The sequence below is a fragment of the Lepidochelys kempii genome, chromosome 3, assembly GCF_965140285.1.
Source record: "Lepidochelys kempii isolate rLepKem1 chromosome 3, rLepKem1.hap1, whole genome shotgun sequence".
NCBI lineage: Eukaryota > Metazoa > Chordata > Testudines > Cheloniidae > Lepidochelys > Lepidochelys kempii.
The window spans coordinates 94385308-94401475 of NC_136382.1; the positions used below are offsets into that span (position 1 = coordinate 94385308).

Here is a 16168-nt window from a genome sequence, read left to right on the forward strand (position 1 = left end):
ACAGCTCACATCAAATTGGTTAGTCTCTAAGGTGCCACAAGTACTCCTTTTCTTTTTGTCTGGGATAGGACAGACATGCCACCTCTCTGCCTCCCTTCAGGATGGGACCAACCCACTAACCATCAAGAGCAGCCATGACCTCAATGGAGAGGCAGAAGCAGGGACGCTGATAGAACTTTGCTCCCTACCCCCTAAACTTTTTCTGAAATGATGCCACTCCCTACCACCATAGTATCCAAACACTGGATGCAATATTAAGAGTTGCACAAAATTACTCTATACTTTGTCTATTCCTAGTAAACTTTATATGATAGTCTGTAGTTAGCCTAGGCTTTGTAAAGTGCTTTGAGATGTATGGATGAGTATATCAGCAGAGTATACTGGCAGAAATGGGAAAAAATCAAAAAGGCTGTGATCAAAATTCACTGTCAGTTGAGGTTTATTTCAAGGTATTCAGACCATTGTGTGAATTTTAGGTTTGATTCTTTTTTACAGGACCCAGTCCCCAGTCTCAGTGAAAAAAGTAATTGAAATCAGACTTCAGTATTTCTGAAGTCAGCAATGCCCTCATTTACAATGTTGCAAACAGTAAGCCCAACTGGCCAATGAATTTGTTAAAGAAATTATTTAATCTCCATTTACAGGTCAGTCAGTCGTCTGTGAAAGTGCATGACACAGGCCAAAGGCAAAGGAATGAAAAACAGCAGGATTAAAGTGTCACTTTCCCATGCTATAGTGCCCAGGTGATTTTTTTACTCCCAGGAAAAAAAGGTAGTCCAAGGTCACTTTGTATTAAGCCTGCACACTAATGACCTTATTGGTTGCTCCAAGGAGTCCGATGATTGGGCAAGAAGCCAGGACACTTCAGCCAGCAAAGCGTCTCAATTAGGTACAAACTCCTTGCCAAGTTCCTCGGACTGCTACACGTGATGTGACTCCTTTTTACTCTTGATCTCATTCCATCAAATCCCCTCGAAATCTTAACAAATGGGACCAGGCACAGGGTGGGTTACAGCAGAAACTGAAGGAAACAGATTACATCATACAGTAGTTCTTCTCTAACAAAGGACCAGTCATTCTGTTGGAGATGTTTCAGAGTAGCAGCCGTGTTAGTAGTCTCTAAGGTGCCACAAGTACTCCTTTTCTGTTGGAGATGGAGGTTTTTCTTCTCCAATCATCTTGCAGGAGAGAGAAATTTTGACAGAAGTTTCATTAATGCCTTCAGGTGATAGATCTCCAGCGATGGAATGTGTTTGTGAAATCAGGCACCATACTGTTAAAATAAGAATATGCACAAGAAATGAATGAAGTATAACAATTTATTTGATGCTGTGAACATTTGGGGAAGTGAATGTCACTTAATAGAGTGAAATGTAGCATTTTTAAAAACAAAATGTTAACAACAGAAACTGAATTATATAGAGTCTCTGCTTTATATGTTTAGCTATTTGGGGATGTCCCTCAAGATCTTGTGTTTTCTCCTTTAACTTCCACCCACTCAACAGCCCCACATTTGGCTACTCTATCTTTATCACCAAGGAGGACTGAATTATTTTTTAACATCTGTATAGCTCCAGAAATGTGCATGGCTCTTTATAGCAAACAAGAACAAAAAACAAAAACAAAAAACCCCAACCCAAAGAAACACATGGTCCCTGGTCCAAGGAGCTTCCAATCTAAATAATGCAGCTTACCCAGTGACCCACAACAACACTCCCATCTTGATTAGATAGGGTCACTACAGAGTCATGCTCTGCCACCGCAGAACTCCTTGTCCAGGAAACAAAAGAACTAAGGTTAAAATTCAACACTCAAGAAGTCAGCCAGCTCAAGGTAGTCCTTACCACTTAAACCTCCTGTAGGGGATCTGAAGCACTGGTTGAGCAGACATGCGGGATGCCAGTAATCTCCGATGGGCCACAAAACTGGTTTCTATGCTGGCCTATGTGGTACTGGTGCCAAAGGTCACTTTGGGATCTAACTTTTCCTACGTTCTATATACTGGGCTTGAGTCTGATCTTCTGCAGTAACTCCACTGGAGTTAGTGGAGCTGCACTGGTATACGTGAAGGGAGAATGCTGGGAAAATGTATCAGTCATGTAAAGAACGCGTGCGACCTACCATCTGTGACTGCCTGAGATGTAAAAATACAGCAGAACCTGCTTATTGTGAACTCAGATATATTCAGACTCTTTTTATAGTAAAGCTGGGTGAAAACCACAGACTTAGTATTAAAGTCTGGATTCTGCTTCTCCCCTCCATTTCGCTACCCAAAGTTCTGGGATATGCAGGGTTGTGGTTAGGCCTCGCTGCAGTGTACAATGAAGTAAAATAAAAGTTCCCATTTTTTTATTGGAACTGCAATATTGGAATGCACTGTGAAAGTGAGCCTCTGCTCACAGTAAATATGTTGCTTGGAAAAAAGTTATTTCACTTTAAGGACGTTCCTCTGTAGACCAAAACTGTAAACACTGTTGCTTGTTACTAAGTAGAGTTAAGAGAATATATACATGAAGCAACCAATGTTCACAAAATAGTCCATACTAGGTAAATCTATTAGAGATGAGCAGTTTCGTGACTTGTTTTGACATGAGATTGATCTTTGTTCATTGTTTTAACTGGGCTCTCATAAGTCAGCATAATGGACTAGTTTATTCAATTCCAAAGGACATAAAGAGATGAAAAAAGACAGGCTGCTTAGTAATACAAAATACATGTTACCATTTCTAGCCATCATGCAATTAGAAGATCTTTTAAAATGTTTTGCAGTTGTTTTATGTCTTTACATGCCCAAGTGTGGTCATCAGTTAAGTTTGTGTAAGTAACAGAAATTGTGTTAATGCTGAAATATTAAGGACAAAATTTGCAGCCAGATGTCTTTTAGCCTTCAATTATGTGTGTGCACAAAATTGTTCCCTCTCACATACCTGATACATACATTCAGATACATACCTGAATGTAGACAGATGCAAATAAAGTTTACAGTTCTAATACCCGCCAATGCATAAGTCTTGGATATTGGTGTACAAATTCTCTTTGTCCTACTAAATTTTATAATGCCAATTCTAATACAGATATTAAACAGTAGTTTGCATGCAAATGTTTGTACCTGCAGAGTGTAAGCACATATATGTGCTTGTGCAATTTTTCATATGCACAAGTAGAGAGTAGGAGTCTAGAAATTATGTCCCATATGATTGACAGTGACAGTTACAGCTCTTCTATTTAGCTTACAATCACACTGGCTTCTGGAAAAATCTACTTCATACTGGGCATGCTCAGAAGTTGACCATATGTACTAGCATAGTCACTTCCACACCACGATTGCATAATCTCATCTCTATAGTCAGTCCTATACTTATCAAATAATACCTATTTTTATAAGGATCAGCAACACACGCAAATTTGTATCATTAGAGGTTGAGGTCTCTTGTTGGAGAGAAGAAGGCCTAAAGAATTCAACCAATGAAGACAGCAACATGAAAAAAAGAGAGAGGCTTCAACAGAGAAAGAAGCAAATATAAAAAAAGAGAGGGGATCCTGGAATAGAGATGTGGGAAAATGGCAGATTACTGACAGAGGGAGATGTCCTGAAGGGTAAGTAGGACAAGTTCAACAGCTGAGACAGAGGGCAAGTCTACACCACAGTGCTACATCAGGCCAGCTGTGCCGCTGTAGCATATCTGGGGAAGACATTCAAGGCCAACAGGAGAGCAGTCTCTTGTCAGCATAAGTACTCCACCCCCACAAGAGGCAGAAGCTATGTCAGTGGGAGAGCATCTCCCACCGACATAGTGCTGGGGTAGACAGCACTTAGGTCAATGTAACTTACGTTGCTCAGGGAGGTGTCTTTTTGTACCGGCCCAGAGAAGCTTAGGTGCTGAGATCAAAAAAAGAGATTGGGAAATGAGAGGGAAAGGGCCTGTCATTTGGAAGAAATAGTATGACTGCTGACAGGGAGAGACATGACCTTGAGAGTGGAAATTTGTTTCACGTACTGAACATTGGATAATAACATGAGAACTCTATGCCTGTAAAACTAAACTGGCTCTTTATTACGAGAATTATTTACAGAGGGGCTGCAACTGCAACTAACATTTAAACCACATGTATACAATCTAACTTCCTGGTGCCTCCTCCATACTCTTCCCTCCTACAATTTATGGTCCTCCTTCCAAGTTCCATGAAGGTTGCTAAAATTTTATTTGTGTGAGGTGGGGGGTTGGGACGGGTGTACGTGCGTATATGTGTGCATGCATGTGAGCATGTACAAAAGGTAGAGACAGCTGGAGAGAAAGTTTTAAAATTATCAGCAATGCCATTAACCAAATGGTATTTAGTTTCTCATGGCATGTGTGTAAACAATGTATATGGTTTTAAAAAATCAATACATTTATAATTATATTCCAAGACATTTTCATTTGAAAAAAGTTCCCATAAATTCAGTGAAATATCTAGAACATTTCCTAACGTATTTCACAAAACTCCCAAACACTGCAGGTTTCCCACATTTTTAAAGGAAAGAGCTTATAGAAAGAGAAAATACGTTTTAAAAGGATCATGCTAACACTTCACACAAGTGACATATAAGTGAACGTACAATATGTTATAATGATGTGTATCTGACCCAACATTAAAAATCTGTTAATTAACTAAAGGTCACCCACATAATATTGTGTAGTTAATATTTAGCCAATGGGAAAAGTAATAAATATGATAAGAAATGTATAAAAACTCAGAGACACACCAACTATATAGTTTTCCTTAAGAATGAGAATAAAATGAAGGCAGGATAAAGAAATCTACCTTTTTTTATTCAGTTAGGAATAGACGTACAACTTGGGCGGAAAGATATCTCACCATAAGACTTCCCTTAACCGGGTATTTTAATGAATTTTCAGAGAATGTATTTTAAGCTGAAAATGTTGCAAGCAATTTATCACCCACACATGAAAGAGCCTTGATTTTGCATGGTAGATTGTACTCAAGACCTTAAACTGGATTAGCTGTAAATCTGGTAGTTGTTGAACAAGAGAACTTTCTGCCAAAGATTATCCAAGTTGGGGACATCAACAGAGGTGCCGACTTCCCTAACTGTAGAGTCTCTGTCTCTCCGCAGTCTTTGCAGAAGTCATAACAGCCATTGGCAACACTCAATTTGCTTGATCCTTTTTTAAAATTTGAACTTCAGTAACAACCATGATAGCAAAAAAAGTGCATTTAGTTCAGACTTGTGCTCTTAAGCCTCATTTTATTATGGGTTGTTTTTTTTTTTTTTTTTGCTACCAAACTTGCTATAAATGAAGCAAATATATATTTATGGCACTGTATTCCTTCCTAGAAAAAGTTAAAGCATTTGCCTGTAAGAGGTATGATCTGCTTTAATTTCTTTATTAGCCATTTTTAAAGCTGAAATAGAAAAAAAGGAATGTAGATTGCATTTCAGATTAGGTGGAGTCAGTGCTTTGGTTAATAATGTATTAACAAAAACCAACCCTGCACTTTGCAAGCAAAATGTTACATTCTGATGCATATTGTGATACTCAGCCCTGATCTATACTAGGAGTTGAGATTGAATTTAGCAGCGTTAAATCAATTTAACCCTGCACCCGTCCACATGACGAAGCCCTTTTTTCCGACTTAAAGGGCTCTTAAAATCGATTTCCTTACTCCACCCCCGACAAGGGGATTAGCGCTGAAATCGACCTTGCTGGGTCAAATTTGGGGTACTGTGGATGCAATTCGACGGTATTGGCCTCCGGGAGCTATCCCAGAGTGCTCCATTGTGACCGCTGTGGACAGCACTCTCAACTCAGATGCACTGGTCAGGTAGAGAGAAAAAGGCCCGTGAACTTTTGAATTTAATTTCCTGTTTGGCCAGCGTGGCGAGCTGCAGGTGAGTGCAGAGCTCATCAGTAGAGGTGACCATGCAGAGCTCATCAGCAGAGGTGACCATGATGGAGTCCCAGAATTGCAAAAGAGCTCCGGCATGGACTGAACGAGAGGTACGGGATATGATCGTTGTATGGGGAGAGGAATCCGTGCTATCAAAACTCCGTTCCAGTTTTTGAAATACCAGAACATTTGTCAAAATCTCCCAGGGCATGAAGGACATAGGCCATAACAGGGACCCGAAGCAGTGCCGCATGAAACTTAAGGAGCTGAGGCAAGCCTACCAGAAAACCAGAGAGGCAAACGGCCGCTCCAGGTCAGAGCCCAAAACATGCTTCTCTTATGATGAGCTGCATGCCATTTTAGGGGGTTCAGCCACCACTACCGCAACCATGTTGTTTGACTCCTTCAATGGAAATGGAGGCAACACGGAAGCAGGTTTTGGGGATGAGGAAAATGATGATGATGAGGTTGTAGATAGCTCACAGCAAGCAAGCGGAGAAACCAGTTTTCCCGACAGCCAGGAACTGTTTCTCACCCTGGACCTGGAGTCAGGATCCCCCAAACCCATCCAAGGCTGCCTCCCGGACCCGCCAGGCAGAGAAGGGACCTCTGGTGAGTGTACCTTTTTAAATAGTATACATGGTTTAAAAGCAAGCGTGTTTAATGATTAATTTGCCCTGGCATTTGCGGCCAGTACAGCTACTGGAAAAGTCTGTTAACGTGTCTGGGGATGGAGCGGAAATCCTCCAGGGACATCTCCATAAAGCTCTCCTGGATGTACTCCCAAAGCTTTTGCAAAAGGTTTCTGGGGAGGGCAGCCTTATTCTGTCCACCATGGTAGGACACTTTACCACACCAGGCCAGTAGCACATAGTCGGGAATCATTGCAGAATAAAGCATTGCAGTGTATGTTTGCTGGCATTCAAACAACATCTGTTCTTTATCTTTCTGTGTTATCCTCAGGAAAGTGGTATCATTCATGGTCACCTGGTTGAAATAGGGTACTTTTCTTAAGGGGACATTCAGAGATGGCCATTCCTGCTAGGCTGTTTGCCTGTGGCTGAACAGAAATGTTCCCCGCTGTTAGCCACGGGGAGGGGGGAAGGGCTAGCCACGTGGTAGGAGGAGGCAAAATGTGACTTTGTCACGAAAGCACATGTGCTATATATGTAATGTTAACAGCAAGGTTTACCGTGAAAGAGTGTACCCATTTTTCTATAAAATGTGTCTTTTTAAATACCACTGTCCCTTTCTTTTTCTCCACCAGCTGCATGTGTTTCAATGATCACAGGATCTTCTCCTTCCCAGAGGCTAGCAAAGATTAGAAGGCGAAAAAAATGCACTCGTGATGAAATGTTCTCTGAGCTCATGCTGTCCTCCCACACTGACAGAGCACAGATGAATGCATGGAGGCAGACAATGTCAGAATGCAGGAAAGCACAAAATGACCAGGAGGAGAGGTGGCGGGCTGAAGAGAGGGCTGAAGCTGAAAGGTGGCAGCAGGATTCAATGCTGAGGCTGCTGGAGGATCAAACTAATATGCTCGAGCATATGGTTGAGCTGCAGGAAAGGCAGCCGGAGCACAGACTGCCGCTACAGCCTGTGTAACCAACTGCCCTCCTCCCCAAGTTCCATAGCCTCCTCACCCAGATGCCCAAGAACGCGGTGGGGTGGCCTCTGGCCACCCAGCCACTCCACCCCAGAGGATTGCCCAAGCAACAGAAGGCTGGCATTCAATAAGTTTAAAACTTTTAAAGTGCTGTGTGGCCTTGTCCTTCCCTCCTCCACCACCCCTCCCAGGCTACCTTGGCAGTTATCCCCCTATTTGTGTGACAAATTAATAAAGAATGCGTGAATGTGAAGCAACAAAGACTTTATTGCCTCTGCAAGTGGTGATCAAAGGGAGGAGGGGAGGGTGGTTAGCTTACAGGAAAGTAGAGTGAACGAAGGTGGGGGGGGGATTTCGTCAAGGAGAAACAAACAGAACTTTCACACCGTATCCTGGCCAGTCATGAAACTGGTTTTCAAAGCTTCTCTGATGTGCACCGCACCCTCCTGTGCTCTTCTAACCGCCCTGGTGTCTGGCTGCACATAACCAGTGGCCAGGCGATTTGCCTCAACCTCCCGCCCCGCCATAAACATCTCCCCCTTACTCTCACAGATATTGTGGAACGCACAGCAAGCAGTAATAACAGTGGGAATATTGGTTTCGCTGAGGTCCAACTGAGTCAGTAAACTGCGCCAGCTACCCTTTAAACGTCCAAATGCACTTTCTACACCATTCTCCACTTTCTCAGCCTGTAGTTGAACAGCTCCTGACTACTGTCCAGGCTGCCTGTGTACGGCTTCATGAGCCATGGCATTAAGGGGTAGGCGGGTCCCCAAGGATAACTATAGGCATTTCAACATCCCCAACAGTTATTTTCTGGTCTGAGAATAAAGTCCCTTCCTGCAGCTTTTAAAACAGACCAGAGTTCCTGAAGATGCAAGCGTCATGTACCTTTCCTGGCCATCTCATGTTGATTTTGGTGAAACATCCCTTGAGATCCACCAGTGCTTGCAGCCCTATTGAAAAATACCCCTTCCGGTTTATGTACTCACTGGCTTGGTGCTCCGGTGCCAAGATAGGGATATGGGTTCCGTCTATGGCCCCACCACAGTTAGGAAATCCCATTGCAGCAAAGCCATCCACTATGACCTGCACATGTTCCTTGACTTTAGCAAAGCATTTGACACTGTCTCCCACAGTATTCTTGCCAGTAAGTTAAAGAAGTATGGGCTGGATGAATGGACGATATGGTGGATAGAAAGCTGGCTAGATTGTCGGGCTCAATGGGTAGTGATCAATGGCTCCATGTCTACTTGGCAGCCAGTATCAAGTGGAGTGCCCCAAGGGTCAGTCCTCGGGCTGGTTTTGTTCAATATCTTCATTAATGAGCTGGAGTATGATGTGGATTGCACCCTCAGCAAGTTTGCAGATGACACTAAACTGGGAAGAGAGATAGATACATTGGAGGGTAGGGATAGGATACAGAGGGCCCTAGACAAGTTAGAGGATTGGGCCAAAAGAAATCTGATGAGGTTCCACAAGGACAAGTGCAGAGTCCTGCACTTAGGACGGAAGAATCCCATGCATCGCTACAGACAAGGGACCGAATGGCTAGGCAGCAGTTCTGCAGAAAAGGACCAAGGGGTTACAGTGGATGAGAAGCTGGATATGAGTCAACAGTGTTCTCTCATTGCCAAAAAGCCAATGGCATTTTGGGATGTATAAATAGGGACATTGCCAGCAGATCAAGGGACGTGATCATTCCCTTCTATTCGACATTGGTGAAGCCTCATCTGGAGTACTGCGTCCAGTTTTGGGCCCCACACTACAAGAAGGATGTGGATAAATTGGAAAGAGTCCAGCGGAGGGCAACAAAAATGATTAGAGGACTGAAACACATGACTTATGAGGAGAGGCTGAGGGAACTGGGATTGTTTAGTCTGCGGTAGAGAAGAATGAGAGGGGATTTGATAGCTGCTTTCAACTACCTGAAAGGGGGTTCCAAAGAGGATGGGTCTAGACTGTTCTCAGCGGTAGCAGATGACAGAACAAGGACTAATGGTCTCAAGTTGCAGTGGGGGAGGTTTAGGTTGGATATTAGGAAAAACTTTTTCACTAGGAAGGTGGTGAAACACTGGAATGCATTCCCTAGGGAGGTGGTGGAATCTCCTTCCTTAGAAGTTTTTAAGGTCAGGCTTGACAAAGCCCTGGCTGGGATGATTTAGTTGGGGATTGGTCCTGCTTTGAGCAGGGGGTTGGACTAGATGACCTCCTGAGATCCCTTCCAACCCCTGATATTCTATGATTCTATGATTTCCCAGGGTCACTACCCTTGATATCAGCAGATCTTTCATTGTGTTGGCTACTTGCATCACAGCAGCCCCCACAGTAGATTTGTCCACTCCAAATTGATTCCCAACTGACCAGTAGCTGTCTGGCATTGCAAGCTTCCACAGGGCTATCGCCACCCGCTTCTCAGCTGTGAGGGCTGCTCTCATCTTGGTATTCTTGCACCTCTGGGAAGGGGAAAGCAAGTCACAAAGTTCCATGAAAGTGCCCTTATGCATGCGAAAGTTTCGCAGCCACTGGGAATCATCCCAGACCTGCAACACTATGCGGTCCCACCAGTCTGTGATTGTTTCCCGGCCCCAGAATTGGCGTTCCACAGCATGAACCTGCCCCATTAGCACCATGATGCCCACATTGCCAGGGCCTGTGCTTTGAGAGAAGTCTGTGTCCATGTCCTCATCACTCTCATCACCGTGCTGACGTCACCTACTCGCCCGGTTTCACTTTGCCAGGTTGTGGTGCTGCATATACTGCTGGATAATGCATGTGGTGTTTAATGTGCTCCGTGCTTGCCATGGTATGGCATCTGCACAGAAAAAAGGCGCGGAACGATTGTCTACCGTTGCTCTGACGGAGGGAGGGGCGACTGACAACACGGCTTACAGGGTTGGCTTACAGGGAATTAAAATCAACAAAGGGGGTGGTTTTACATCAAGGAGAAACAAAAACAAGTGTCACACAGAATGGCACCCTCAAGGATTGAACTCAAAACCCTGGGCTTAGCAGGCCAATGCTCAGCCCAATGCTCAATTCACTGAGCTAACCCTCCCCCCAGTATTTCAGACTGAATCTCCATTAAACTTTTCAAGGTGTCCCTGACAGACTTCACCGAAATGATTGTCAGCTGCTGATTTCACGGAGGGAGGGAGGGGGGAGCAAATGAATACAAAACAAATCTGGTGTATTTCTTGTTTTGATCCACTCCATCTATCTTTTACATCTTTGGCTGGCAGCAGTCGGTGCAGTAGGACTGCTAGCCATCCTCATCTCCTGCCTGCTTGCCATAAGACGGTACAATAGGACTGCCGGCAGGACTAAAGAGAATGACCTGGTCAAGTCATTTCTATTTTAGTCCCTGCACCCATGTCTGCCCAGGAGCTCCTGACTGACCTTACTGAGGCGGCCAGGAGCACCTCAGACATAACGATGATGGTTATCAGGCCTATTGCACCGTCTGCTGCCACAAGGCAATGGGTTGCTGCTACTGTGTAGCAATGCAGTACCACATCTGCCAGCACCCAGGAGATGCACGGTAATAATGAGCTGAGCTGGCTCCATGCTTGCTGTGGTATGGCATCTGCACAGGTAACTCAGGAAAAAAGGCATGAAACGATTATCTGCCGTTGCTTTTATGGAGGGAGGAAGAGAGGGAGGGCCTGACAACATGTACACAGAACCACCCGCGACAATGTTTTTGCCCCATCAGGCATTGGGATCTCAACCCAGAATTCCAATGGGCGGCGGAGACTGAGGGAACTGTGGGATAGCTACCCTCAGTGCAACACTCCGGAAGTCGACCCTAGCCTCACTTCTGTGGAAGCACTTGGCCGAGTTAATGCACTTAATGCACTTAGAGCATTTTCTGTGGGGACACACTCAAATATATAAAAACGATTTCTAAAAAACCGACTTCTATAAATTCGACCTAATTTCATAGTGTAGACATACCCTCAGATTCACTGTGCTACTACATACCTACATAGCATGTAGATCTATGATATTCACAGACAGAGGGAGTGCATTGCTGGATGATTCTAAGAACAGAATTTTGTCTTGGTGAAACTAATCAGAAGGGAGAACTTGATACATTTCCAAAACATACAAAAAGAAAGGTTTTTTACCTCAGTTATGCTAACAAACTCCCCTGTACAAAATAAAATTTTAACTAAAGAAAATTTGATATCCAGACTTTCCTCTGAAAATTTTCTCCATATGCAGTCTCCCACAAATCATTTCCATTCTCTTTAATTACTTATGAAAAGAGAAGTTCAATTCAGGCTGTTTTCCTCCACTCTGTGTTTTATTTCAACTGATATTTTTAAAAAACAGATAAGAAAAATGTAATGAGGTATGATAAGAAAAATCTCAGGATTCAGATTTTGGATTCAATTTGGCTAAACACTCTGAAATGCATGGCCCAGAACTTCAGCTGCTGTAAACAGGAGTAGCTCCATAGACCTCAGTGGACCTACATTGATTTATACCAGCTGAGGATCTGCTCCAAAATATTAACATGAACCTTCATGGGCTTCAAATCTCATGAAAAGTAACTTTCTTGGAACTACCTATTCTAATTTATCTGGAAAAAGTCTCCCTCCATTTGTATTAATTTTTAAGACAATTTTTAATGCACCTTCTTATTAGGGCCTTCAATGATATCAGCGGAAAGATTCCCTTTAACTTCAATGGGCCCGTAATGAAGTTTTGTTGTTGTTTTTTTGCCATGTTTCAATGACATTTAAACTCACTCATACAATTTTGATATCTTCCTCATTCATTAGCTCTCATGAGATTTCTGTATAATTCTGCATCTGGTTAGAAGCAGTTGGAATGAAAAACATTTACCAAACTTCTTTGAAAATACAAAAAAAAAATCACATTTGAGTTTGGTTTGAGTTATGGGGGTGATAAGAATAGAAAGGTCTATTAAAGCTGGTTTATTCAACACTGCTCTCGCTTTGGTAGTTCCGAAAAAATGGAATTTTGTTTCAATCCTTCACGATTTTGCCAGCTCTAGAGATAGAACAAAACTTGCACCTTTTATCCAAATCCACTGAACATTGATGGAGTGAATACAGTGGAACCCAGATATGAAACATCTCTCATTTTGTAAGATCAAAACTGCACCTTGTGTCATCTTTAGTTCTTAATTTATTTGTATTGGGTCACTGATCCACAATAATTGGAGGGCCTGTGGTATCTGGATACAATGCTGAAGCTTGCCTTAGAAATATTATTATAAGAAATAATAGTACTAATACCAATGCTATCAGCGTGATAACGAAAAGCTATATTTTAGGGTGTCATCCTGCAAGATGATGAGTGGGATAATGTGTGGGAGTGAAAGTCCTTGAACACAAGCTGTTTGCAGTATCAGGTCGTTACTGAAGTCTCCTGTGGGCTGATGTACTTCCAGAAGGGAAAATAAACTTGTTATTACTAGTATGAGTAAATGTGAAAGGAAAATACGAAAATTATGTTTATAGGCAATTAATGTCCGTAATTTGTTTTCTTGCATTACAAAGGCACTAGTTTAAAACTAAAAGTAAAGGTAAATTGACAAGAATCCTAATGGTGTTGTTTCTTTTAATCTCCAAACTAGTATAGAAGTCTTGTGGAAGAGGGGGCAAAAAGATGAGGAAAGCCATCTACCAATAAGAAATAATCTTATAGGTAGTTATTGTATATAAATATAATACAATATAATAGTTTTATGGTCAGATTACTTGAATTGTTTCATTAACAGGTTATTTTTTTCAAAGATGTGCCTATGGATTTATGTCCAAGAGAAATCTCATTGTGATATAAGGAATGGTGGCTATGATCATAAAAATAACTAAGAAAAGAGACTGCTGCAATAGCAAATATAAATTGAGAAAGAAGAAAATAAAACTATGCCTAAAAGAAACCTTCCATTCTATGATTTAAGACCTAATCTAAGTCACTTGTGACTTGCAGGTCAGCAACATTAATGCTTTCTCCCTCAATTAAAAACAAAGTTTAAAGGGAACATTTAAATAAATAGTATTCTCAATGTGAGAGCTAATTTATATGCTGGATTCTGGAAAGTAGTATCTAGTCTCAGAAAATGTACACTCCAATCAATTATTGTGTTCTCTCTAATATGTCTATATAGATTCTTACATAGACTCCTTCACAAGAGTAGCTGAGATCTACACAACATCCCTGTGAAGAAGAGAGGTACTTAGGCTGTAAGAACCGGATTTTTAAAGATATTTAGGCACCTGGAGATGCAGATAGGCACTTACGTTGTGTCTACACAGCAAAGAAAAACCCACAGCTGGACCATGCCAGCTGACTCGGGCTTGTGAGACTCAGACTGTGGGGCTGTTTCATTGCGGGCTAGACTACTGGGTTTGGGCTGGAGCCCTAGCTCTGGGACCCTCCTACCTCGCAGGGTAGAGCCCAGAATCCAGCCCAAATATGGAAAACTACACAGTAATGAAACAGCCCCACAGTCCGAGCCCCACAAGCCCAAGTTGGTGTGCAAACATAGCCCTAGTGAGATTTTCAAAAGTACTAGGTACTTAACTCCCATTGAAATAATGAAAATTAAGTTCCTAAACACTTTTGAAAATCCCACTAGGCACCTATCTGCATCTTTAAGCACCTAAATACTTCTTAAAAGTAAGGGCAGGGACCACATTTTTCTGCATACAGCACCTAGGGCAACACGGTGTCCAATCTTGATTGACACTTCTAGGCATTACCCTAATACAAACAATAAATAACCCAATAGAATCTATTCAGCTAACATACATGGAACTCTATCTACAATTATGTTTAATGTGAAAGACATATATCTGAAGGGAAACATAGAACCTTGTGACATGGTAGATATTAGCCTATTGTCTCTCTATTTTATGTTATGGTTTAATGGAAGTTAGTTTGATGTGGTACAGCACAATGTAAGCTGAGAGGAAATGGAATGTGGTATGTAACAAACAAAATGTTTCAAATGAGACTCACTGCATCACCTAAGAAATATAGGGAACTAACAGTCTGATAGCCATGTCTCCAGTGCACTTGCACACTCAGATATGTGTCCTATAAACTTAGCCACAGTTGCTAGTTTTGCAGGAAACTGCAATATATGTCCACAAATCAAAGAGCAGGATCCGTTGTTTTGATTCTAGTTTTGGTCAAACATTTTAATTGCTTGTTTGATTTGTTGTACATAAAACATTTCCTACCTGAACTTCTACATCTCACTATCTGCAGAGATGGGGAGGAATGTTTCTTAGTGACATACTTCCTAGTGACTTTCTTCAGCCCAGTGTTCTGTCATTTAAACAGAAATAGGTCTCTCTAGTTTTACTGGAAAGGAAGAGGGTTCTCTAAGGTTCTCTGTTTTATCAGATTTTGACTGACATTAAATGGCAGTATTTTGTACACCTTAAGTGAGATGTAAATATTTCTCTGCAAATGCTGTACCAGTTACTAGCATTTCATGTCATGTAAAATGTCAACTAGAAGATCACCTGTGATCTCAGAAATGAGAGAGAAGCTTAAGCCAGCTATAGGAAGCACTAGACATAAGATAAATTATTTTGTGAGATTACTAGCACAGTTTTGCTGAACCAAGAGTTTTGGGTATTATAGTATGATGGGGTGTACAAAGCCCACACTGAGCGACAAGGCGTTAAGGAGCTGCTCTGAGCTCAGCCAGCCCCGCCCCACCACACCTGTAAAAAGTACACCCACTAAAGGAGGAGCTAAAAGGCAGGAGAACAGGGAGGAGAGCAGACCTGCTACCAATAGTTTCCAGGAGATGAGTTGAGGCAAGGCAGAATCTCTCACACAACAATTGCCCAAACCCCCTCCTTAAGAGAGGCCAGGGCCAGCTGCAGAGACATCCTGAGAGGGGAAGCATTGCCCTCTTCTGTGAACTCTGGACTGGATTAATCTCCTTTATTTTTGCTCAGACTATCCCAGCAGGGGAAAGCCTTGGACTGAGCTGGCCCAGGGGGAGGCAGTTGCCCTTGCTGCCTTATCCTCAGACAGCAACCTTGGGACAATTGCAGGGAGGTAGTAGGAAGAGACCTGGAAGGGCTGCCTTAAGCCTCCCTGGCTGTCAGATCACCGATAGCCCTCAAACAGGCCTGGGTCAGAGTGGGAGGGCCCAGGCTTCCCTACCAACAACCCCCCCTGCACATAATCAGCCTAAGTCCTAACCACTAGGCAGTGCTCCTCTAGCAAGCAACTCTGGGTGAGGGCTGTCACACATAGATATAACTTTAGGTCACTATCCAAACTTTTGTGAACTTGTGCCAACCTATGAAGTTTCAGTGGTTCATGCATCCATAGGGACACCAAAAATACCAGCCATTGAAAAACAGCAACAAAATTAAAAAACCATCAATTTCCAATTTTGTTTTGTGGAACAATTCTTGGTAAACCACACACTGATATTTTGAGTGTTCCTGGCTTATTAGTGATGCATTATACTGACAAGTCCCATTTCCTGCCATGCGTTGTACCAGAAAACTGTAAAGCTCTGGGTTTTACTGAAACCCACAGCTAAGCATGGGGGGGGGTAAGTAAAGCTATGCCTTTGTCGTTTGTTTTAAAAAGATCTGATTTTTGTTATTGCTCCTATTATCGTTGTCATTGCTTAATCAGGAATTTTGAGCA

The 16168-nt window shown here is 42.5% G+C and overlaps 1 long non-coding RNA gene across 1 annotated transcript in view; it reads right to left on the minus strand.

Annotated features, from left to right (window-relative positions):
• Positions 1-610: 610 nt before the first annotated feature.
• LOC140908984 (uncharacterized) overlaps positions 611-16168 on the minus strand; it is a 132972-nt gene continuing 117414 nt past the window's right edge. Inside the window, exon 3 of the long non-coding RNA XR_012158039.1 lies at positions 611-1273. This is a non-coding gene — a long non-coding RNA (uncharacterized LOC140908984). The remainder of the gene's footprint in view (positions 1274-16168) is intronic.